The following is a 26,199-nucleotide window of genomic DNA, read 5'->3' on the forward strand; positions in this document are numbered from 1 at the left end:
AATATTACCCCAGGTACAATTATTTATTTCTGTTCTGCTGACTTATCGGAGCTGGCGTGGAGGAAGAGCAAAATTACAGCCTTCTTCGAGTTACCTTGGATTGAGGACAGAGAAAGCAGTGAAGGAAATTATTGTGGACAGGGTCTGAGAAGACGAATTAAGTGTACAGAGAGAGAGAGGGAGACAAAGGTCCTGACAGCACTAATTGATTAGTTGCCAGTGAGGTGAGATAGCTAACATGTACAAAACTAAAATTAAACACATTTCTGAGGTTGTAAACTCATTGACCCGCAAGATGTGCAATGATCAACAATACCATAAAAAAAGAGCTTTATCGTTGCACATTAATGGCAAGCTAAGAATTACTACAATTTTCAATAACTTCTGCTTACCAGTGTTATGTTCCATTACTCCTTCAAAATGAGCTCTGCATTAACATTATTTGGCCCATTTACAACTATTTTTGAAGTATTATTTGCAATGTCAGTAGCAACTATTCAAAAGGCTAAAGCTTCCTCTTCAGCCCTCAGATGCTTCACCAGCTCGTCAACTGACCTCGGTTTACATCAGGTTACAAGGAACCGTCATCTTACAATTTCCAGACCTGATCAATAGCAATACAGAGACTAAGTACCATTCAACATCATCAATCTCCTCACCTCAGCACTTGGTTTATTGCACTGGAAATCTGTCACTTGCTTTTTTAGCCTCATCTAAAAGGTCAGCAAAACGCAGAATTGGGGGAGCAATCATAATAAAGGAATTATCTTTCAAAGCAAGCAATTTCAGAATATTCTTTGATGGGTTAAAAATAATTAGTTATCAATTAAAGGAGACATGGAAACACTCAATTGACCAGCATTTCCTTATTCTTATGTAATAAATATTTTAAAATTAGATTTTAAAAAAATTGAACATACAGGCTGGTAATGCTCCCTTCCTCCCCACGATCCCATGCCGCCCAAATACTCCAATTAACCTACGGAACATTTTGAAGGGTGGGAGGAAACCAGGAAACCCACACAGACATGGGGAGAATGCACAACTCCTGACAGACAGCGTCAGATTCGAACCTGGGTCGTGACGCTGTAACAGCGTCGCACTGACTGCTACCTAACCGTTTTTAAACGAGGTTAAATTAAGCACGATTTTTAATCAAGTAGGAGGTTTGAGCAATTAGTTTTCATTGAATTAACAATGTTTATCACTTATCATGGTCCTGATGGAAAACAATATTAAAATTATTGCAAAATATTTTATATTGTTTGACAGAAGCAAAAGAAAGAGGAAGAGGAGGAGTTAGCCCCATGGATCCTAAATCATGTCCTATGATTGGACTGATTCCCACTTCTTTTGCAAAGAGCCTATGAAGAATAAATCCAGGGATGAAGTGGAACTCCACAGCTCCCTCTCATTACCTTGCTGATCCCACGGTTCCAGAATTGTGAGTGAACTTCTTCATAACAGGAATAAATTATTCAAAACAAATTGAACATCATGACCGGACAAGGTTCAATCAATTTAGCACTTACTAAAGATGGAATGCTAAGCTTTTTTAAATTTGGTATAAAGCTGCCCGAGCAATTTTCTAATGGTGCAGTATCCGCCAAGTTATGAAATGAACACTCAGAGCACAATTTACTCTGAAGATCGAACATTGTAAATAACAGATCAAACAGGAAATTAAATTCCCGCAGAATACAAGATTAAGTGATATGGAAACTTGAACAAAAGAATGGTCAGAAGAGTAGGCAATTTGGTCCCCATGTCAGATCTAAAATTCAATAAAATCGTGGCTAGTCATCTCAACGCCACTTTCCTGAACTAACTCCATATCTGTTGATTCTCTTCGAATCTAAGACTGGATTAAAAATGAGCGCGGAGTAAGACAGCAAAGGAAGGCCTCTGTGCTTTAACAACAGGCCAGTGTTAATGATAAAATGTCAGATATATTCAGAGTTTTGGAATTTACTCAATGTATATTCACCTAACGAAGAAGATCAAAAAATTTATGCAAGATATTTTTTTGAAGATAGCAGACATGCAAGGGAACATACTAATAGGAGGGGATTTCAACCTTAATTTGGATTCAAACATGGATAAAACTGGGAAAAAAATTAACAGAAAGAAGAAAGTAACCAAATTTATAATTAAATCGATGCAAGAAATGCAACTTTTGGATATATGGAGGAAACAACACCCAAAGGAAGAGGAATATTCATATTATTCGGGTAGACATAAAACATACTCAAGAATAGACCTATTCCTGTTATCAGCTCGCATGCAAGACAGAGTTAGAAAAACAGAATATAAAGCTAGAATATTATCGGACCACTCACCCCTGATATTGACAATAGAGTTAGAGGACATCCCTCCAAGAATGTATAGATGGAGATTAAATCCATGCTACTTAAAAGGCAGGATTTTAGAGAATTAATTGAACGACAAATTAAAATGTACTTTGAAATAAATACGGAATCAGTGAAAGGTAAGTTTATACTATGGGACGCAATGGAAGTGTTCATCAGAGGGCAAATAATAAGTTATGTAACCAAGATGAAGAAGGACTACAATCAGGAAACAGAGCAGTTGGAAAGGGAAATAGCAAATATAGAAAAAGAATTAGCAATGAAGGAAGACACAACTAAAAGAAGAGAATTGGCAGATAAAAAAATTAAATATGAAACACTACAAACATATAAGGTGGAGAAGAACATAATGAAGACAAAACAGAAATATTATGAACTAGGAGAAAAAACGCACAAAATTCTAGCATGGCAGCTTAAGACAGAACAAACTAAGAGAATGGTATTGGCATCAAGGAAAAAAGACAAACAAATCACAAACAATCCAATGGAGATTAATGAAAACTTCAGAGAATTCTACGAACAATTATATCAAACTGAAAACGAAGGGAAAGAAGACAAAATAGATGAATTTTTAACTAAAATTGAACTAACAAAATTACAAACAGAGGAACAAAATAAATTAACAGAACCATTTGAAATAGTAGAAATAGAAGAGATAATAAAAAAACTACCGAATAATAAAACACCAGGAGAGGATGGATTCCCAATAGAATTCTATAAAACATTTAAAGATTTATTAATTCCTCCCCTCCTGGAAGTAACCAACCAGATTGATAAAACACAAAGCTTACCAGATTCATGCAAAACAGCAATAATTACAGTAATACCAAAGACAGGGAAAGATCCACTCGCACCAGCGTCATATAGACCAATATCTTTACTTAACACAGATTATAAGATAATAGCTAAACTATTAGCAAACAGATTAGCCGACTATGTACCAAAAATAGTAAATCTAGACCAAACTGGATTTATTAAAAAAAGACGAACAACAGACAATATTTGTAAATTTATTAACTTAATTCATGCAGTAGAAGGAAATAAAGCTCCAACAGTAGCGGTTGCTTTAGACGTAGAGAAGGCCTTTGAAAGAGTAGAATGGAATTATTTATTCAAAGTACCACAAAAATTCAGCTTACCAGAGAAATATATTAATTGGATTAAAGCATTATATAAGGGGCCATTGGCGAAAGTGACTGAAAATGGATATATATCAAAACAATTTAACTTAAGCAGATCAACAAGGCAGGGATGCCCACTATCGCCCTTATTGTTCGCGTTAGCCATAGAACCACTAGCAGAACTGATAAGAACAGAAAATAAAATAAAAGAGATAAAAATAAAAGGAATATAAAATCAGTTTATTTGCAGATGACGTTATAGTATACTTAGCAGAACCAGAAATATCAATAAAAAAATTACATAAGAAATTGAAGGAATATGGAGAAGTGTCGGGGTACAAGATTAACGCAAATAAAAGTGAAGCAATGCCAATGAATAATGCGGATTTCTCAAAATTTAAGAAAGAATCACCATTCAGATGGCAAATGCAAGCAATGCGATACCTAGGTATACAAATAAATAAAAACCTCGGCCATCTATATAAACTCAATTATTATCCACTAATGAAAAAATTACAAGACAACTTAGAGCATTGGAAAGACTTACCACTAACACTAATAGGAAGGATAAACTGTATTAAAATGAACATTTTCCCAAGGATACAATACCTATTTCAGGCATTGCCAATACACTTGACAGAGAAATTCTTCAAGGAGTTAAAGAAAATAATAAGGAAATTTTTATGGAAAGGGGGGAAACCGAGGTTAGCACTAGATAAATTAACAGAATGGTATAAACAAGGAGGCTTACAACTGCCAAACTTTAAAAATTATTATAGAGCCGCACAATTAAGATACCTATCAGATTTTTATCAAACAAGGGAAAAGCCAGATTGGACTAGATTAGAACTAGATAAAATAGGGGAGAAGATACCTGAACATATATTATATAAATGGGATGAAAAATTGGTACAACGTAGGAATTCTCCAGTATTACATCATCTGCTCAAAATTTGGAAGAAGATTCATGTAGAAAGGAATAAAACAAATTACCAACTACCAAAACTAATACTGATGCAAAATCAGCTAATCCCTTTTATAATCGATAACCTTTCCTTTAGAGAATGGAGAAAAAAGGGATCAAAAGAATAGAAACTTGTTTTTCAGGAAATAAATTACTATCCTTTGAACAAATGAAGGATAAATATAATATAACTCACGATACAGTGTTGGCATACTACCAACTGAAATCCTACTTGAAGGACAAATTGGGAAGCAGTCTGAGGTTGCCAGAGGGAAGTAATTTTGAATATGTGATTACAGACACAATGATAATCAAAAAATTTGTAACAAACATGTATATTAAACTACAAGAAAAGGAGAATGAGGAAACAAATGGTAAAACTAAACAAAAATGGGAACAAGATCTAAACATAAAGATAAAGAAGGAAACATGGGAGAAGTTACGCTCAGGAACTATGAGAAATACAATAAATACGAGGTTATGTATGATACAACATAACTGGATACACAGGCTATACATTACACCTCAAAAGTTAAATAAATGGGACCCAATAGTATCTGACAGATGTTTTCGCTGTAAAAAGGAAATGGGAACAACAATTCATGCAATTTGGACATGTGAGAAAGTGAAAAAATTTTGGGAAGATCTAAACCAGATATTAAATAAAATCACAAAAAGCAATATACCAAAAAACCCAGAGATCTTCCTCCTAAGTAACATAAAAAACAAAGAATTTGGACTCGATTTGGATGGTGCACAAAAAAGATTTGTTAGGATAGCCCTAGCCGTAGCAAAAAAATGTATTATGTCAGCCTGGAAATTAGAAGATAACTTGAGAATACAACAATGGTATATAGAAATGAATAAATGTATTCCATTAGAAAAAATAACCTATAATTTAAGAAATAACATTACAATATTTGAACAAATATGGGAGTCATACATGAAACATAATAGAGAAAACCTACCGTGGACATCTACCACCTAAAATGACAGAAGGAGAAGAGAATGAAAAGAACTAACTCAGTGGAATTTCTTGTTTATTTTTATTGAGTGACAACATTGTTTGACGGGTTTAATGTATCTTATTTTCTGAACTTTAAATAGATGGGAAGGGAGGTAGGGGAGGAGGGAAGGGGGGGAGAAAATGACACTGTATATATTTGAAAAGGAAAATGTATGTATCTTGATCTATATGGTTTATAGTGTGAAAAATAAAAAAATTAAAAAAAAAACAACAGACCAGTGTTGAATGGGGTTTTGTAGGGCTGACTAAAGGTCTTTGACCAGAAATATTTCCATCTCTGAGTGTCTTCAGAATTTTTCATTTTTGAGAATAGGTTTATTGTCATACACAATGTAAAATGTACATCTGCACTGAATTATCTTGCATGCTGCAGCTGAACTGTAAAAGAAAACAACGACAATAGTATACATCATTGCATTAAAAGGAGACAAAAATACAAAAGATAGATAGATAATAAATATTCACATTTATCCAAGTGCAAACCGAATGATTTGCAATAGTGCAGAAGGTCTTTCTGTGGGGTCAGAGCAGTCCCCAATCAATGTAACAAGGGGAGGTTCAAGATCTGATGGATGTTGGAAACAAACCGTTCTTGAATCTGGTCTTCAGGCTTCTGTACCTTCTGCCAAAAGGCTTTCAGATTTCCAGCATCTTCAGAATTTTTTTATTCTCAGTGCTAATTTATCTGCTTTTCATGAGGCCCGTAGGATTTGTGATTCTACAATTTATGATACAGGTACACAATCCTTTAACTGGAACCCTTGGGGGACAAAGTCTTCTGAATTTCGGATTTTTCCGGATATCGGAAAGCCAGATTTAAACCCACCTGAATTGTGCTGCTGTATCCTCCCCCACTTCCTTCCAGTCACGCTGCCGTCTCCCACCCTCCCTCACCCACCCAACTCGTGCTGCCAATCTTTCGCCCGCCCGACTTGCACTACCGGTCTCTCGCCCGCCCGACTTGCACTGCTGGTCTCTTCCCCATACCCGCCAAACTCGTACTGCCGTCTCTCTCCCCACTCGCCGAATTTTGGAGCTTTCTGGATTTTTGATGTCTGGATAAAGGATTGTGTACCTGTACTACAATGAGCAACTACGTGGATAGTGAGAAAGACAAAGGGCAGCGACATAGGTTCGAGTCTCGTGCTGTCTGTAAGGAGTTTGTACATTCTCCCCATGTCTGTGTGGGTTTCCTCTGGGGGCTCCAGTTTCCTCCCACCCTTCAAAACGCACCGGGGGTTGTCAGTGTATTGGGTGGCTCGGACTCGTGGGCAGAAATGGCCTGTTATGTCGAAAGTTAATTTTTTTTAAAAATAATTTAAATTTTAAAAATTTAAATTTAAGATCAAGAGAATAAAGTCTATCTACAAAAACTTAAAAAGAATGAATGTTTAGCCTTACTAAACTTTAGGTTTTATTATTGGGCAGACAATATTTGCTTTGGTTATATTATAACAACCGTAAAGACTGTCCAATATGGATCTCACTGGAATCTAATTTAGTTACAAAATTTTCTCTCATCTCTCTTCTTGGATCTTCCTAGAGCAGTGGTTCTCAACCTTTTTCTTTCCACTCACAGACCACTTTAAGTAATCCCTATGCCATCCCTGCTCTGTGATTGGTAAGGGATTGTTTAAAGAGGCATTTGAGTGGGAAGGGATGGTTAGCCATAGGAGAAATAAAAACTAATTACTGCAGCTCAGATGTCATTAAAGTTATGTCACTCTCTCCGATACCAAATAAAGCAGATAGGGGATTTGATTTAAAATTAACTTTAAAAAGTGCAGAGAAAGTTTGAAATACTTCATTCCAATATTTCTCGACTCTGACATGTCCAAAACATTTGAATAAATGAAGCATCTTCCTTTGTTGCATTTAACACAACGAGGAGATACATCCACATAAAAACAAAACAGTTTGTACACGTGAACCTTATGAACTATTTTAAATTATAGGAGAGAGTGGTGGCACATAAAGAAGAGGTATTAACCAATTTGAAAATTACATTCCAAGTTTCTTCAGGAATTAAAAGCTGTAAGTCAGTGGTTCTCAGCCTTTTTCTTTTCTCTCTCATGCCACCTTAAGTAATCCCGATGCCATCGGTGCTCTGTGATTAGTAAGGGATTGCTTAAGGTGGGATGTGAGTGGGAAGGGAAGATTGAGAATCATTGCTCGAGACCCAATTGTTACTGAAATAATTTGCTTGAGAAAAATGGTCATTGGCCCATTTCCTTTGGAGTTCTGAAACCGTGCACATAATGAGTCAATTAGGGACGATTAAAACAATGGTTTTCAAACTTTTTCTTTCCACCCACAGACCACTTTAAGCAATCCCTTACTAATCACAGAGCACCTACAGCATAGGGAATACCTAAAGTGGGATGTGAGTAGAAAGAAAACGGTTGAGAACCAACTCCTGTATGTCCTGTTCCCAGGCTTTATTAATTTTATTTGAGGAAGTCTCTGTTATTCCCAACAACATATCATAAATGTTAGAAATTGAATCACATCAATTAAATTCTTATCAGTCCTCTTAGGAAATGTATGCAATTGAGATCGTAAAAAATCTCTAATCTGTATTTAACGAAAAAAATGAGCATTTGGTAGACTGAATTTAACTGAAAGTTGTTCAAAGGAAGCAATACTCTCTTCAAGAAATAAATCTTTAAAACATTTAATGCCCAATCTATACCATCCTTTAAAATAGTGGTTCTCAACCTTCCCTTCCCACTCACATCCCACCTTAAGCAATCCCTTACTAATCACAGAGCACCGATGGCATCGGGATTACTTAAGGTGGCATGTGAGAGAAAAGAAAAAGGTTGAGAACCACTGACTTACAGCTTTTAATTCCTGAAGAAACTTGGAATGTAATTGTCAAATTGGTTAATACCTCTTCTTTACCTCTTCTTTACTCTCTCCTATAATTTAAAATAGTTCATAAGCTGTGTCCGAGCGAACGCCGGCTCCTGTGGACTGTGGCCACAGTCCCACTGCTGCTTTTAGGTGCAACGGGGGATCTCGGAGCTGGATATTATACCTACAGGAGGAGGGTTAGGTAAGTGCTCTCCCTGGCCGGGTTCTCCACTTTCAGGTGGCCACCTGACAGCTACATTGGAGTACAATAGGTGGCTTTACAGTCGGGGATTGTGGCCACCTGAAAGGGGCTATAGGGATTACTTAAAGTGGTATGTGAGTGGAAAGAAAAAGGTTGAGAACCACTGGTTTAGATTTTCCTTTTTTAAAAATAAAATACTGACACAATATTGTAATAAACATGCCGCTTGTGAGGGAACTGAAATACACACCAGAACCACATTATTCAAAACACAGATTTTATTCAAGGCACGCCAGCGGGAATGAGTAGCATTAATGTCGGGTAGGCAGTATCACTTGGCTAATGCAAGAACCTCATTTGAATTTTACAGGGAAGATACAATATTTAAGGCAATTTTTAACAGTCAATTGCTTACAAATTGATAAGCATATCCCTTTGAACTTGTTTGAGCTTAACATATCTCAGGGTGTACTTTCTTTAGAAATGGAAATGATTGACAGCAAACAAGTATTCACATGAACAAGTCAACTCAAGATTTCATTTCTTATATACAAATGAGCTGCTGTCTGGGAACATCCACATTTTATATACCTTAGATTTAAACTTTAATTAACATGTAAATTTATCAGTCTGAGGAAATTATTGAATCAAACTCAATAGAAAGGAAACATTTGCTCAATTTCAGATAAGGATATAGTTTATCAGTAATCTTAATAGATCGTTATGCCATTAATCAAAATGAAACAGGTTCTGTCAGATCGCTCTAAACTCTTGTGAGCTTGTTGAACAATTCATTTAGGAAGTGGCTTTGAATAGTTAATTAAAATGTAAATTCAGCTTGGCTGGAGAAAAAGCTCAGTGAGCATGTGGTTTTTCCTAACGGGTTTTAGCGAGGGAATTCTGTATTTAATAAAAACAAAATCAGAGGTGCTTTTTCTCATAACTGTAATATTTGGTCATCATAAAAATGAAGACTTTAACAATATAATCTGTTTGATTAAAATGTGGGTAAATTATATGATTTCTGTGTGTTGTATCTTTTTGAATTTGTAGGTACATTGTATTTTTGGATGTGAAATTTCCATGTTTCAATAAAAATATTGAAAAAGAAAGAGAGTGTGGGGAAATTCCATTGCACTTATAAGATGAGCACGAAATTGAAAAGAGAGTTCACTTTGGGCAAATGTGATGTCATGAATTTGGAGACGATATAATGAGCCATGGGAATAATAATAAATGCCATAACGCTAAGAAGAGCAGATGTGCAGATGGGTTTTGAAGTGCATGGCTATGAATCCTTCACGGTCAAGTGGATAAGGTGATTATAAAGGAACAATTAATAATCTTTCATATTCTGAAGCAAGAAGTGTAAGGACAGGAATGTCACAAAAACTGAAAACCCCCATCAGATTAAATTTATGAGAATTCTGGACAAGGAGTTTGATAACTAGAAAACAGATTTAAATTCATTAAAAGTTCAAAGTTTAAATTTATTGTCAGACTACATATACATGACATACCATACAATCCTGAGATTTTTTTTCCTGTGGGCCAGGCAGAATTACCACAAAAGAAAAAAAATGTAAACTAAGAAAGAAAAGTCATCAAACTGTGCAATGCACAGAAAAAAATTCAGTTGTCAATAATGTGCACAAGTCAGAGTCCTTAAGTGAGACCCTGATTGAGTTTGTTGTTGAGGAGTCTGATGGTGGAGGGGGAGCAGCTGTTCCTGAACCTGGTGGCACCCAGACCTCTTTCCTGATGGCAGCAGCGAGGACAGAGCGTGTGCTGGGTGGTGTGGCTCTTTGATGATGGCTGCTGCTCTCTGACGGCAGCATTCCCTGTAGATTTTCATGATGGTGGAGAGAAATTTGCCTGTGATCCACTAGGCTATGTCCACTAGCCTTCGTAGCACTTTCAGGTCAGAGGCCATACCGGCCGATTAACAACTTTTCACCACACATCTGCAGAAGTTTGCCAAAGTTTCCAAAATCATACCAGATCTCTGAAAACTCCTGAGGAAGTAGAGGGGCGAACATTTTTCTTCACGATGACCTTAGTATGTTGGGTTCAGGAAATGTCCTCCAAGATGGTGACTCCCAGGAATTTAAATTTCCTCACCCTCTCAACCTCTGATTTCCCAATGATCACTGGATCGTACATTTCTGATTTTCCCTTCCTAAAGTCTAAATTCAGCTCCTTAATTTTGATGATATTAAGTGTGAGGTTGTTGTTAGTATACCCAAGTTTTCAATCTGATTCATCGCCCCTTTTTTTGTATAACCATTGTATCGTCAGCAAATTTGTAAATGGTATTGCTGTCGTACCAAGCCACTCAGTTGTAGGTATAAAGTGAGCAGAACAGGGGGTTCCCTTGTCCCACCACCCCCCCTATCCAGATGGAATGCATCCATAAAAGAATATATGGAAGAGATAGCTGAGGTATCACAATAAATAATAAATAGTTCAATGGCAAAAGTTGTAGCACCAATTAATTATACTTAAGAAGAGTGAGACAAAAGATCCTCATATAGACCTGTCTGTAAGTAGCAGGAGGAAAATAATAAACTCTATCAAAAGGGTGAAAAGAAAAACAACAAGAAATAAGAGGACTGAACAGAGATATACGGTAAAACCCCTGGTATACAGCCCCTACGGGGATCGGTAGATGACAGATAAGTGTATTTTTCGACTGCTTGATATTTATTCTTATAATGTCTAACTAAAAAGTATTCGCTGTCCATGATCTGGTGATTTCTGTTCATCAGACAAGTCAAATATCCAGGAACTGGGGAAGAGTTGTCTGGCATTCGAGTGGTGGATGGGCAAACTAACAACGAGATGCACCAATTTTAAATTTGTGTACTTTTTACCTGTTATTTCATTCTTATATATTTTAATTTTTATTTATTTTCTTCAATTTGCTTTTGCTGGTTGTTTGAAGCAGCTGATTGCTTGAATTCCAGACACCAGCGGCTTTACTGTAGAATCACAAATCCATTCAGCATGGAAACAATCCTTCACCTCAATTTGTTCATGCTGATGAAGTTGCCTATATGAGCTAGCCCCATTTGCCTGAGAACATTGATTCTTAATTAGCTAGGGCCTCAAAGGTTATGGGGAGGAGGGGCTGAGTGGGAAAATGGATCAGCTCATGATTGAATGGCGGTGCAGACAGATGGGCTGAATAGTATATTTCTGCCTCTTTGTCTTATGTGATCCAAAATAGGTTCATTTTTAGCCACGTTCAAGCAGGGAAAACACCCGTCTGTCAAGGCAGAAGTTCTTCGCCTTTGCGGCTAAGGACATACTTTCTGAATGCGCCATGGCCAGCTCCAAGGTGCTGATTCCAACCCTTCTCGGGGAAGGATAATCGGCGGAGCACAACGCTCCACTGCCTGACCTGAATTTACAGTTGCTGCAAGCGACTGGTTAGGGGCTGGCTGATGATGCCTTCAGCCCGCGACTCATCTTCCCACTCACCCCTCTCCCTCCATGACCCTCTCAAAGCAGGAGAGGTGGGCGGGAGCCATCGGGGCAGCGGAGGTCGGCAGGTCAGCGGGAGCCAGCAGGACAGTGGGGGGTGGCTAGGCAGTGGGGGCCATCAGCAGGGGCTCTCAGAGCAGTGAGAGGCAGCGGAAGCCTTCGGGCCGGTGGGGGCTGTCGGGGCAGCGGGAGACAGCCGGAGCCATTAGGGGGCAGCTGGTGCAGGCTGTGACAGCCTCACCAGCCTGCTCTCTGCAGCTCAAAACGTGGCAGAGCAATGGCCGTCTTCCCTACCCATAATTCCTCACACAGCTGGAACTGTTCTGGAAACCACAGAGCGGTTCCATTTGCGTGGGGGATTATGGGTAGGGAAGACACCCATTGCTCAGCCACATATTTATGACAGATGACAATACGGCACCAGTTGCCCCCCCTGCATCGGCTCTGGAGGGTGCTACGAGGCGCCTCTCGACATAAATGAGACGCTGGAGCAGCCTTTTAGGGCTCCTACCTGAAAGGTAAGTTTTAAGTTTTCGATCCGCTCATGTAGCCGATCTCCAGGCGGAAGCCTGTCATAAAATGGCCTATTGACTGATGCAAACAATGGCGCCAAATGATCTCCCCCTCTGTCTGACATTTCTCACCCTTCCTTATCATCTCTCACAGTGCTTTTCAACTGAAATCTGATCTCTATTCTTGCATAATTTGCTTTGAATAAACAAGATCAATTTCCTCCAGTCCTTCAGTTTTTAGAAACACAAGTCATTTCCCAATGATTATTTTTGAATTTTCCATATTTATTTAAGATTTTCAGTATCTACACAAATACATTTGTGTTCTACCAAATAAGTGCTTTACCTTCCCCAATGTCTTTCAAACTTAAAAGCATAAAATACAGCACAAAATGGGCCCTTCAGCCCACGATATTGTGCTGACCTATGTAAACCTACTTCGCATCAGTCTAATCCTTCCCTCACTCAAACTCATAATCCTCCATTTTTCTTCAAAGCATATACTTATCTAAGAGTCTTTTCAATGTCCCTAATATATCAGCCACTACCTCTACTCTGGCAGACCGCTCCAGGGACCCACCATTCTGTGTAGAATACCCACCTCAACATCTCCTTTAAACTTTCCTCCATTCACCTTTAATGGGAATGATTATGCGGACAAGGGGTTTTATGTGGCCAGTATTCAGAGGCCGACAGCATCGAATCCACGCTGCTGAAGATCCAACTACGCTGGGTAGGTCACGTCTCCAGAATGGAGGACCATCGTCTTCCCAAGATCGTGTTATATGGAGAGCTCTCCACTGGCCACTGAGACAGAGGTGCACCAAAGAAGAGGTACAAGGACTGCCTAAAGAAATCTCTTGGTGCCTGCCATATTGACCACCGCCAGTGGGCTGATATCGCCTCAAACCGTGCTTCTTGGCGCCTCACAGTTCGGCGGGCAGCAACCTCCTTTGAAGAAGACCGCAGAGCCCACCTCACTGACAAAAGATAAAGGAGGAAAAACCCAATACCCAACCCCAACCCACCAATTTTCCCCTGCAATCGCTGCAACCGTGTCTGCCTGTCCCGCATCGGACTTGTCAGTCACCAACGAGCCTGCAGCTGACGTGGACATTATCCTTCCATAAATCTTCGTCCGCGAAGCCAAGCCAAAGAAAGAAAAATTTGCTAGAATTTAGAAGGATGGGGTGGTGGGAAGGTCTCATTGGAACATACCAAATATTGAAAGAGTTGCATAGAGTGGATGTGGAGAATAAGTTTCCAATTGTGGGAGAGTCTGGGACCAGATGGCACAGCCTCAGAATAAAAGGATGTCCCTACAGAACAGAGATGAGGAGCGATTTCTTCAGTGAGCAGGTGGTGAATCTGTGGAATTCGTTGCCACAGATGGCTGTGGAGGCCTAGTCATTGGGTAGTTTTAATCAGTAAGACCTTGATTAGTCAGGGTGTCGAAGTTATTGGGAAAAGGCAGGAGAATGGGGTTAAAAGGATTGATTTGAATGATGGAGCAGGCTTGATGAGCCTAATGGCCTAATTCTGCTCATAACTCTTATGGTCTTAACGGATGTCCTCTGGCATTTGCCATTGCTGCCTTCAGAAAGGATCCTGGCTGTCCATCCTATTTCTGCCTCTCATAATCTTCTAAGTTGCCTCTCATCCTCCATCGCTACAAAGAGAGAAGCCCCAACTCGCTCAACCTTTCCTCATATGACATGCTCTTTAGTCAGGGCAGCATTCTGGTAAATTTTCACTGTACGCTTTTTAAAGCTTCCACATCCTTCCTATAATGAGGTGACCACAACAGAATGCAACACTCTAAGGGTCGTCTAGCCAGAGTTTTATTGAGCTGCAACATTACCTCATGGCACTTTGGCTCAACCCCTTGATGAATGAAACCCAGCACATCCCACCCTTTCTCTTAACCACCCTATCTATCAACTTGTGCAGCATCTTTGATGGATCTATGGACTTGGACCCCAAGTTCCTCCACATTGGGAAGAATTTGTGCTGTAACCTTGTACTCCACCTTCAAGTTTGATATTCAAAAGTACACATTTTTCTGGATTGAACTCCATCTGCCACTTCTCCACCATCTCAAAAATGCCAAACTTCCCAAATGGTTTCAAGAAACAATGAGTAATCTCTTATACAAGCTCAACATTAAGTTTTCGACACCAGTTAAGGTAAAGGAAGTGGCCATAGCCTAGTACATCACAGGCAAAACTCTGCCAATCATCGAAGATCCACACCTCCCAATACGTGCTCTGTTCTTGCTGGTGTCATCAGGAGAGATAGAGGCACGAAAATTGTTTTTACTGGGAGGTGAGACCAGAACTAGGGGACACAGACTCAAGATTCAGGGGAGTAGATTTAAGACAGAGATGAGGAAAAACTGTTTTTCCCAGAGTCGTGAATCTGTGGAATTCTCTGCCCAGGGAAGCGGTTGAGGTGACTTCATTAAACATATTTAAGGTTCGGTTAGATAGATTTTTACATAGAAAAGGAATTAAGGGATATGGGGAAAAGGCAGGGAGATGGAGTTCAGTCAATGATCTGATCAGCCATGATCTTATTGAATGGCTGGATAGCTGACTTTTGCTCCTGTTTCTTATGAAAGAGGTCAAGGTGCCACAACACTCTTATCACCAGGTTCAGGAACAACTGCCCCCCCCCCGCCCCACCATCAGACTCCTCAACAACAAACTCAATCAGAAGCAGAAGCCCCTTTCCTAGTGTGAATAGGACATAGAGTATTCTGGGATAAAGTAGTGACATGTTGATTATGTTTTTGCGTGTGCAGGAACGTGAAGAAAACAAAAGATTTAAAAAAAGGTGTAAACTTTACTGACTTATATAAACCGTTATAAATGTCTAAAGGATCGTGGGAAAGTCACAGCAGGAGAGAGAGAGATGGTGGACCTACCCTCCTCGAATTCCGTGCAACAGAGAAACCCCTCCATGAGTGCTCTACAGCCCTTTCCCTGCTGCACGGAATTCTGAGAGGGCAGGTCCGCCATCACTCTTTCCCAAGGTATTTTTAAATTGTGTGCTATTGCCATGATCTCATGATCGCTGCTAGGACTTTCCCACGGTGTTTATAAATTGTGTGCCTATGCTTTCCCACAGTATTTTATAAAATGATAAAGGTTTATATAGGTCGGCACAACAACAGGGACTGAAGGGCTCATACTGTGCTGTATATTATGCTTAATTATGTTATAATTAGGCATGATTAATTTTATTTAAATACAAGATCATAATACTGATCAGGATTTAGGGCAGGTCCACCATCACTTGATGCATCACTCAGATATTAATGGTGGAGGATAGAATCCCCTATCTGGGAAGCTTAGCGGTGAGTGTGAAGGATCACAGAGAAGCAGTGAACAGTGGTCCAGTGCAAAAGGCAAAAACAGCTTCCTTAACCAGTTCAGAGGACAGCCAATCTACTGGTTTGCCAGTGTTATTTAGAGAGACTCACTTAAGGACTCTGTTTTGCATAAGATATCTTTTCTTGTCTCGAATTTTCAGCAGAAATTCTGAATAGTTTTGAGTAGAAATTTTGCCTGGCCTACAAGAAAAAGAATGTCAGGGTTGTATGTGATGTCAAATATGTACTCTGACAATAAATCTAAACTTTAAACATAAATTTTCTTTAAAATCCACAGGGCAGCATGGTTTGTGCAACATTGTGACAGCACCAGTGATTGGGATGCGGTTCGAATCCCGCGTTGTCTGTATGCTCCCCCCGTGTCTGCATGGGTTTTTTTTGGGGACCGGTTTCCTCCCACCCTTCAAAACATACGGGGGCTGTAGGTTAATTGGGTTTAATTGGGTGGCATGGGCTTGTGGGCCAAAAGGGCCTGTTACTGTGCTGTATGTCTAAATAAAAGCTCGACACAACACTTCTAATTTATATCCATTATATTACATTACTCTCTTCAGAAATGCAATTTAAACTTTGCTGCTATATATTTCTCTCAAACTCAATGCCTGTTACACGTTCCTGTTATGTTCCACTTTAACCTTTGTCTAAGCTTTGCAATTTGTTAGATAATTATATTTCCAATTATTAAACTTTGCACAACATCTTATCAGTTTTCATTCTGACATAAAATATTATTTGGACATTTTCAGCTCATGTAATTGAAGTACAAACTTTTATTATCTCCTTACGTTTTGGTTCCTGCCCTCAGTCAAGCACCCAATTGTCTTTTCCTGTTCTCACATTTATTGTCGACATTGTTTTCCATTTATACCATCAGTTCTGATGTATAACACCTCACTACATAGAAACAGATTAACCACTGGTTTCTTCCAGCCCCATGTTGTATGATCAACAACTTAACTGAAAAGACCGCATGAAGATACCACAAAAACAATTTCCCTTTCCTGCTGTGTTTTTATAATTTCAGTTTATCAAGGAGTAGTTAGAGTTCGACAAAACAGAAACAGGACAATCGGCTCAAATTCTCCATGCCAACCAAACTAGTCCTAGTATTCAGCCCATATCCCTCTAAATCTTTTCTCACCACAACCCCATTAAAATGTCTTTTGAATGTTACAATTCTGCCTGTTTCTACCACTACCTCTGGCAGCTTGTTCCACCCTGTGCTCAAAAGGTGCCCATCAGGTCCTTTTTAAATCTTTTCCCTCTCAGTTTAAATCTATGACCTCTAGTTTTAGATTTCCCTGCTCTGGGAAAAAAATCTGTCAACTGTTTACCATATCTCTGCCCCTTAGGATTTTATACACCTCTCTCCCCTTAGTCTCCTACAACTCCTGGGAAAAAAGACGATCTATTTGTGTGGCCACTTGCAATGAGTTATTGACCTCGTCCCCCAGATCCCCTGCACATCAATACTTTTAAGAACCCCATTATTAATGGAATACATTCCCCTTACATATGTCCTCCCAAAGTGCAACTCCTCACATTTTTCCAAGTTAAACCTGATGTATTCTTTGACAGCCTCTGCACGATACAAAACTTTGCCAATCTTTGTATCGTCTACAAATTGACTAATCTGCATTCAAGTAATTTATGTAGATCACAAACAACAGGCTCCCAATACTGATCTCTGCAGAACAGAGCCATCCTTCTCCCCGACTTGCTGGTGTTCCCTCCCTCCCTTATCCACCTATTACCTGCATTTGGGACTGTGTTCCCCCACCACCCTTTTGTTCAGGTGTCTGCCAACATTTTTGCATACCTTGATGAAGACCTCAAGCCCGAAACGTTGGTTCTGTACCTTTATCTTTGCTCCATAAAGTGCAGTTTGACCTGCTGAGTTTCTCCAGTGTCATGTTTTTACTTTTCCCTGCACAACACCACTGGTCACGGGCCTGGAGCCTTCTACCACTCTCCTCTGCATGGAGTTAAACAAGAAAGTTTGCAAATGCTGGAGTCGAGTGAAATACACAAACATGCTGGAGAAACTCAGCAAGTCATACAGCATCCGTAGGAAGTAAAGGGTAACCCATACCTTGTTGAAAGGCCGAACTGGTGGTCGCCCTATGGATGCTGGATGATCTGCTCAGAATGTCCAGCATGTTTGGGTATTGCACTACCCTCTGTCAGCCAATTCTATATCCAAATTATGACTCACGATGGATCCCATGCATCTGCACCATCTGAATCCACCTGCCATGTAGGATATTGTCCACACTTTACTAAAGTCTATGCATACGACATCCACTGCCTGACACACAAAAGCACCTTCATCACATCTTTAAAAAGCTCAAAGTGGTAAGACATAATCTGACTATTCCCTAATCTGACTATCACTTTTCTCTCAGGATCCTTTCCAATAGTTTTCCTACCACTGATGTGAGGCTGACTGGCCTACAATTTCCTGGATTATCCTTCTGTCCCTTTTTGAACATGGGGTACAAGACTGGGGACTCTCGTCATGACGGCCTCCCCTGACACTCGTGAGGATGCACAGATCTTTGTCAAAGCCCCAGCAATCTCTTCACTTGCCTCCTTCAATAACTGTGTATATACCCAATAAACGTTTCTCACCTTCAGCACTTTAAAATAGTCACAATAAAGGGAATAAATGTGATTGAGGAAAAAAAAACCCACTCCCTCGATGTGTGAAATCTGAGAAAACTGTGCCACAAAATCAGCAAATTGCAGGATATTTATGATCGTAGATCATACAGTATAATATTACAGCACAGTAAAGGCCTTTTGGCCCTTAATGTTGTACCTATCCCAAAAAATCTAAACCCTCCCTACCTCATAACCATCCAGTTTTCTTTCATCCATGTACCTGTCTAAGTGCTCCTATTGTTCCAGCCTCCACCACCTCTCCCCTAGGCAATCTGTTCCAGACACCTACAATTCTCTGTGTAAAATAAACTTACCCCTGATGTCTCCTCTAAACCTTCCTCCCTTCATTTTGCACATGTTTGCTACTCCTGGCCTGGGAATGTCACCTTATCTACGCCTCTCTTAATTTTGTCGACCTCTATTGCCTCATAAGATATATTTTCCAATCATCTCTTTTGACATTTTAAAGAAGTTGAAATATTATCTTTTAAATTAAAAGGAATATGACACAAAAGGGCTGTGAGGAAAAAGTTAATTTATAATCTCTTCATAGTTTATTAAAGTCACAGCACATCTTGGAATTTAAGGCAAAAAAAATTAATTGTATAAAATAGATTTGGCTTTACAAATCTAACGATGCTAAGATGACAAAGAATGTAAGCAGGAAATTTTTAAAAATCACCCCACTTTCTCTTTTATCTCTTGTAATTTGAAATTGCTAAAAAAACAAAATTGCATTCTCAATTCAAAGCCCTCATGTTCACGACTCAAAACATAGACAACAGTTATATTGCTTACACCCTAGTGCTATAACATTGCTCAGTTCCAATCCTCAGAAATAAACAACGCATGTCAACTCAAAGTCAAACCATATTTGCACATCAAACCACAAGCCTGTTTTACAATTATACAAATGATTTAGAAGTGAAGTGATAACACATACTTTCCACAGCAAAGTGTGAAGCCATTTTCTTCTGTCAGGAAAGAAAATAAATGATCTTCTTTTGATCTCCAACAAGAAAATCTGCTTTAGCTCTCTAACTTATTTTTCTCCTTATTCCAATCCTCTCTTCCAACCCCGAATTTCAAGGTTCTACTGATAAACAGCGGTCACAAGGTCAATGAGAGCACATGCAGCTGACTTGTCTGATATGCACTTCCTCCAAAAAAATGCACACCCCTTCGTAGAACGTACTCACTGCTGGCTGAACTTGAGAGGAAATGAAGTAGCAAAGTGCCTCTTGCAATTAATGGGTTTAATTGCAAGAAGCACTGCTGACAACAGAAAAACATCGCAAATTCCCACATTATTTCATCTGAAAGAAAAAAATCGTCCATCTGAAATGACTTTCCAAGATTGAATGTTTATAATGGCATACCAACAATTTAACGTAGGTACAACAGCATTAAGATGATAATCAGTATATGTCTGTTCACAAACTGACAAACCAGAAAGACAAGAAAATAGAAAGAGAGAAACATTGATAAACAACTCTCAAGGACAATACCTAGAATGGCAAAATGTCTACGCCATAAGAATTCTGCTTACATTCATTGTCATCTCAGCATCGTTAGATTTGTAAAGCCAAATCTATTTTATACAATTAAATTTTTTTGCCTTAAATTCCAAGATGCGCTGTGACTTTAATAAACTATGAAGAGATTATAACTTAACTTTTTCCTCACAGCCCTTTTGTGTCATATTCCTTTAATTTAGAAGATAATATTTCAACTTCTTTAAAATGTCAAAAGAGATATTCAAACTCATCTGTCAATTTGATTCCTGAAGCTATTAAGTCTCTGAACTCCATAGACAAGAGTACATACTGAGCAGAGCATTTAACAAGCAGCAAGGGTTTGAAAAATCTCAAAATCAGTGCAAAACTCAGCATTTTTGGTCATCATCATGATGACCTTGGCAATCATCTTCAAATTCCTGGGTGTCAACATCTCCGAAAATCTATCCTGGGGCCTCTGTGTCGATGCCATCGTGAAGAAGGGTCGCCAGTGGCTATACTTTGTGAAGAGTTTGAGGAGATTTGGTATATTAGTAAAGACTCTTGCAAGTTTCTACAGGCGCACCGTGGAGAGCATTCTGACTGGTTGCATCACCGTCTGGCATGGAGGTGCCAAAGCACAGCACAGAAAAAGGATATGAAGAGTTGTGAACTTGGCCAACTCCATCACAGGCATCAGTCTTCAGTCCATCATGGAGATCTACAAGAGGTGGTGGCTCAAGAAATCAGCCTCTGTCCTCAAGGACCCCCCACCCCCCCCCTCCCCCCCCCCCCCCCCCCCCACCCAGGCCATGCCCTCTTCTCATTGCTACAATCAGGAAGTATAGAACAAATTTTGAATCCCTAAAATAAAATAAATTTACTGTGTGCACAATTTTTGGGAACGATAGGCTTTCCATTATGAGATTAATGTGAACATCGTTTGCTTCAAATACATTTGGCATGACAGCTTTGCTGTTGTGAAGCCACAGGTGTAGGATCCAGTGATCACTGGGGGAATCAGAAGTGGAGAGAGTAAGCAAATTTAAGTTCTTGGGATCTTGCAGGATCTTTCCTGGACCCAACACACAAATGGCATCATGAAGAAAGCACGTCACCACCTCTACTTCCTCAGGAGCCTGTGGAGGTTTGGTATAACATCGGAAACCCTGGGAAATTTCTGCAAATGTGTGGTGGAAAGTGTGCTAACCGCCTGGATCACAGTCTGGTATGGGGACACCAATGCTCTCCAAAAGATAGTGGGCACAGCCCAGGACATCACAGGAAAAATCCTCTCCACCATCGAGAACATCAACAGGGAACACTGGGGTCAGAGAGCAGCAGCGATCATCAAGGATCCACACCACCCAGCACACGCTCTATTCTCACTGCTGCCATCAGGAAAGAGGTATCGGTGCCACAAAACTCGCACCCCCAAGTTCTCAACAACAAACTCAATCAGGGAATCATTTAAGGACTCTTACTTGAACACTTTATTGATTTTTTAAAAATTCTCTCTATATTGCACAGTCAGTTTGTTTACATTTGTTACCTGTTTACAGTTCTTTATTTGTTTACATGTGTACATTGTGCACAGTTTTTTTTGCACGACCAGTAAGTGGTAATTCTGCCGTGCCTGCAGGAAAAAGAAGATTAGGGTTGTATGTGATTTCTGATAATAAATCTGAAATCTGAATTGATAGACATGTCTAAAAGTGGGGATTTGTTACAGAAATCTTTGCTTAACATTTGGTATCTTACTCTCACAACGTGTAGAGTGTAACTAACATTTAAAAAGTGGATTTTTAAATAACATGCTCGTGATATTTCTTTTTAGCTTGATAGCCATTCTTTTTTTAATATTTAATTTTTTGATTTTCTAAGACTCACACAAATCCAAACAACCCAATCTCTTTCAACAATAGTCTATAACATACAGAGTCTACTTTTCCCCACCCCTCTCTCCTCCCTCCCAAACCCAAATACAGCAAAGAAAAGATTATACAAGTCAAGCAAATACAAAGAATCAAATATCGCTAAAACCCAAAGAAACCTAAAATAAAAAAGATAAGGAACAAAATACAAGAGCCCATCCTCTGCGCCAGGACCCACTTCACTGATCTCGATCGTTTCACTACTGACACGGGTTGTTGCATTTCCTTTATTCAGAAGAGGTGGAATGCACACCAATGTGTGGCAGATAAAAGGTGGCCACACCCTAGACAATGTGTCATATTTCCACCTTAAATTGTACGTGATTTTCTCCAGGGCAGTACAACTCTGCAGTTCCAAATTCTATTGTGTAGTTGGGGCTGTTGTACACTTTCTGGCTACCGACAAGGCAACCTTCACACACTGAATTTGGTATCTGGACAGTTTAAAACTCACGTCCATAATGTTTCCCCAAAAGGTACAACTCTGGGTCCTGTGGAAAATCCACTTTTGTAATTTTTTTTCCAGATTATCCCCAGGTCCCACAAGAAGGATCTGACCTTCGTCCACGGCCAGGAGGAGTGGATAAAGGTTCCAATCTCCACACCACACCCAAAGCATTTTTCTGAATTTCTGGTTTCGATTTAAGCAATTGTTGTGGTGTGGGGGCTTGATGGCCATTCTTGTACATATTTAGAACTCATCTCTCACTTCTTTGGGATTTCAAGCTTTTTTCCGATATTGTCTGCTCACGTTTCCTGAATTGTGAAGGATCCACCACGAACTAATGCCTGATTTTTGTGTGAAACTTCATCAGCAAAGGACTGTGTTTCATGGATGTCGGAAACTGTTTACAATGAACGACCAACAGGGAAAATGACCTGTTAGAACACAAATAGTAGGGAAGTCTAGGACAAGAGGGCACAACTTCAGGATTGAACTTCTGCCCCTATGTGGTCTAATGGCAATAGATTCAATCTTTTAAAATTAGACATCAAATCAAATGCTCTAAAATGGATTAATCAGAGGAGCGTAATTACAAACAAATTAGACTTTTCACTGCAGATGGTTTTTAGCACCTTGGTCTTGGCAATTTGATCAAATTGTTCCAAGGTAAAGGAAAACAGAATCTACAATTACTCTTTCTGATCTGACAGCCAGATTCATTAAAAGTGAGCCACAAAGTCAGATTCCTAGCGTAGTGCCACTGCTGTTAAATGTTACCCGTTCTCTCTTTCGACAACTACACAACATACAGAAGATTTACATTTCTAAAGAAATTTTCACAACCGTCTTTGAAGTGAAGTAACTGTTCTCCTGTGGGAAAGCTTCAAACTGTTCTATTTACTGTAAAATCTGTGAATGGACAGGAAAGATCTTGGAACAATTATGGCCACTGTTCAATCAACTCCTTCTGATGACTTCAGAAAAATTAGAAGAGAGAATTTACATGCCACTGTCATTCCTGAAGTTTAACTATCGTCTTGTAGCCGCCAATCATTTGCTTTTACTTGTCATGTTTCTTGACCAATGAAGAGATAGCTTGTTTTAAAAACAACACAGAGATAGCACAAGAATAAATAAGACCATGAGACTGCCGCCCAGTAGCACGAACTTCGACTGTGATGAAATGCTTTGAGAGGCAGGTCATGGCCAGAATGAATACATTCCTAAGTAAAGATCTAGACCCACAGCAATTTGCCTATCGTCACAATCCTCCACAGTAGATACAATTATCGCTGGTTCTCCACTCAGCTCTTGACCAGCTCGAAAACTGCAATTCATACATATGGCTGCCCTTCATCAACTGCAGCTCAGCCTTCAACACCGTTATTCCCTCAGTGCTGGTCAAGAAGCAATAAACACTAGGTCTCTGTACCACCCTCTGCAATTGAATCCTTGACTTTCTCATCGGAAGACTATAGTCAGTACGAATTGGAAACAACATCTCCTCACTGATCATCAACACAGGCGCACCCCAAGGATGAGTTAGTGGATGACAGGACACCACTGCTCTACTCTTTATACACCCACGACTGTGTGGCCAGGCACAATTCCAATGCCCTCTACCAGTCTGCCGATGATACCACAGTTGTCGGCAGAATCACAAATGGCCATGAGGAAGCATACAGGAGAGAGATAAATCAGTTCGTTGAATATTGTAACAACAACAACAACCTTGTGCTCAATGTCAGCAAAATCAAGGAAATGATTGTGGACTTCAGGAGGAAGTCAAGGGAACACAACCCAGTTTTCACAGAAGGCTTAGCAGTGGAGAGGGTCAAGAACTTCAAATTCCTGGGTGTCAACATCTCCGAGAATCTGTCCTGGAGCCTCCAGTCCCTTACCTGCACCCCCTCCCCCCCCCCACCCCCTCCCCACCCCCCCCCGCCCCACTGCTTTGCCCAGGCCATGTGTAGCATAGCCTGACAGCGGATATGCATCACTGGCCACTTGATGATCAACGGGGCAGTGAACCAATGGAAAGCTATCTCCGCTTGAACCAGAAGTAGACGTCATTCTCCTTCTGGCCAGCTGGTGGTTCGTAACAATGGGCTGTTTGTAAATCGTTCATTTTTGATCTGGGGACTACCTGTACATCGTTCCCCTATTTCAGGCCACCATGTTTGGGAAATTTGGCTTCAAAGGTGTTTGTGAGTACTCAGGTATGTTTAATTGCTTTATTGGTGCTGGCATAAGAGAGGTGAGCTTGCTTCTAAGCTTTTGACATCTTTGGAGTCTGTAGGACCAAATATAAAGTGCCAATGGAAGTCAAAGAAGCAATTTTGAGGCTGACAAACAAGAATAAAACAGTAAGAGACATTGCTCAAACCTTAGGATTATCAAAATCAACAGTTTGGAATAGCATTAAGGAGAAAGAATATACTGGTGAGCTCAGTAATCGTGATGGGAATGATAGGCCAAGGAAGACCCCCATTGCAGATGACAGAAGTATTCTCAGCATAATGAAGAACAATCCCCAAACACTCTTCAGGAGGCAGGTGTGAATGTGTCCATGACTACTGTCTGCAGAAGACATGAACAGAAATACAGAAGCTGCACTGCAAGATGCAAACCATGAGTTAGCAACTGAAACAGGATGGCATGATTACAGTTTGCCAAGAAGTATTTGAAAGAGCCTGCAGAATTCTGCAAAATATGCGTGTGGGCAGATGAGAATAAAATTGACCTGTATCAGAGTGATGGCAAGAGCAACGTGTGGAGGCATAACAGAATCACTTACTCATGACATTCAATGCCATTACCACTAGCAGGTCTACCAGCATCAATACGTTTAGGGAACATGGGGGTTGCAATGACCAAAATTTAAACTAGACCAAGCACATAAATACTTTTGCTACAAGAGCTGTTCAGAGATTGGGTATCCTGTGACAAGTGACTCATCTACTGATACGAGATCACAAGATCAAGTCTAGTCCACAACTCCACCCTGAGCTAAACTGTTCTCACATCTAGTTCCAAATTCCAGCCTTTTCCCCATATCCCTTTATAACCTAATTAGCTACCTATCAATCTCCCCCTTAAACTCCCCAAAATGTCTTTGCAGCGTCTGCAAAGCACAAGTTAGAAGTGCGTTGGAATACTCTCCACTTCCCCAGATCAGTGCTGTGCCAGAAACTCTCAAGAAAATCAACATCCAGGAAAAAGTAACCTTCTGCACTGGCACCCAATCAATTTCCAATCAGCACACATCAGTCGTAGTGTGCACCACTTACAAATTACATTGTAGATATTCAATGCAATGAGACCAGCTGCTGCTTTCAAGTATGTGTGTGCGCGCGTGCATACAGGGGTAGCTTTAAATATATTAAAAAAACAGCAATTTATACTTTGTCGCCAAGTAGTGCAACATGGGGAAAAGCGAACTAGTCCATAAACTCTTGTGAAATGAAACATCTTTATGACGTTGTTGAGCTGAACTCAATGGAGCAAGTATAATAAGTTTTCAGATGTGTAACTCCATCAAAACACCGAAATCATTGATCTGCCCTGATTGAATACAATTATTTTATCCAATCTTGGATACTGCCAACAAAATTACCATATATACCTGTGTAATTGTCAAATTTTTTGGACCAATTCTTCAAGCCAAAAAAAGTGTGGGGGGGTGGGGGGTTTTACTTTTACATGGGTCAAACTTTTGACCTCGGTAAA

General features: G+C 39.8%; 1 protein-coding gene across 6 annotated transcripts in view; it reads right to left on the reverse strand.

Annotated features, from left to right (window-relative positions):
• Positions 1-26,199, reverse strand: part of osbpl8 (oxysterol binding protein-like 8) — a 178,881-nt gene that overhangs the window by 107,035 nt on the left and 45,647 nt on the right. Inside the window, exon 1 of one of the 6 annotated variants that reach the window (XM_069904344.1) lies at positions 19,539-19,747. The exons of the other annotated variants lie outside the window; for them this stretch is intronic. The gene's annotated coding sequence lies outside the window, so the exon portion shown is untranslated. Of the gene's footprint in view, positions 1-19,538; positions 19,748-26,199 lie in introns of those variants that run through there. 6 annotated transcript variants of the gene reach the window in all.

The sequence above is a fragment of the Narcine bancroftii genome, chromosome 11 (assembly GCF_036971445.1).
Source record: "Narcine bancroftii isolate sNarBan1 chromosome 11, sNarBan1.hap1, whole genome shotgun sequence".
Taxonomy (NCBI): domain Eukaryota; kingdom Metazoa; phylum Chordata; class Chondrichthyes; order Torpediniformes; family Narcinidae; genus Narcine; species Narcine bancroftii.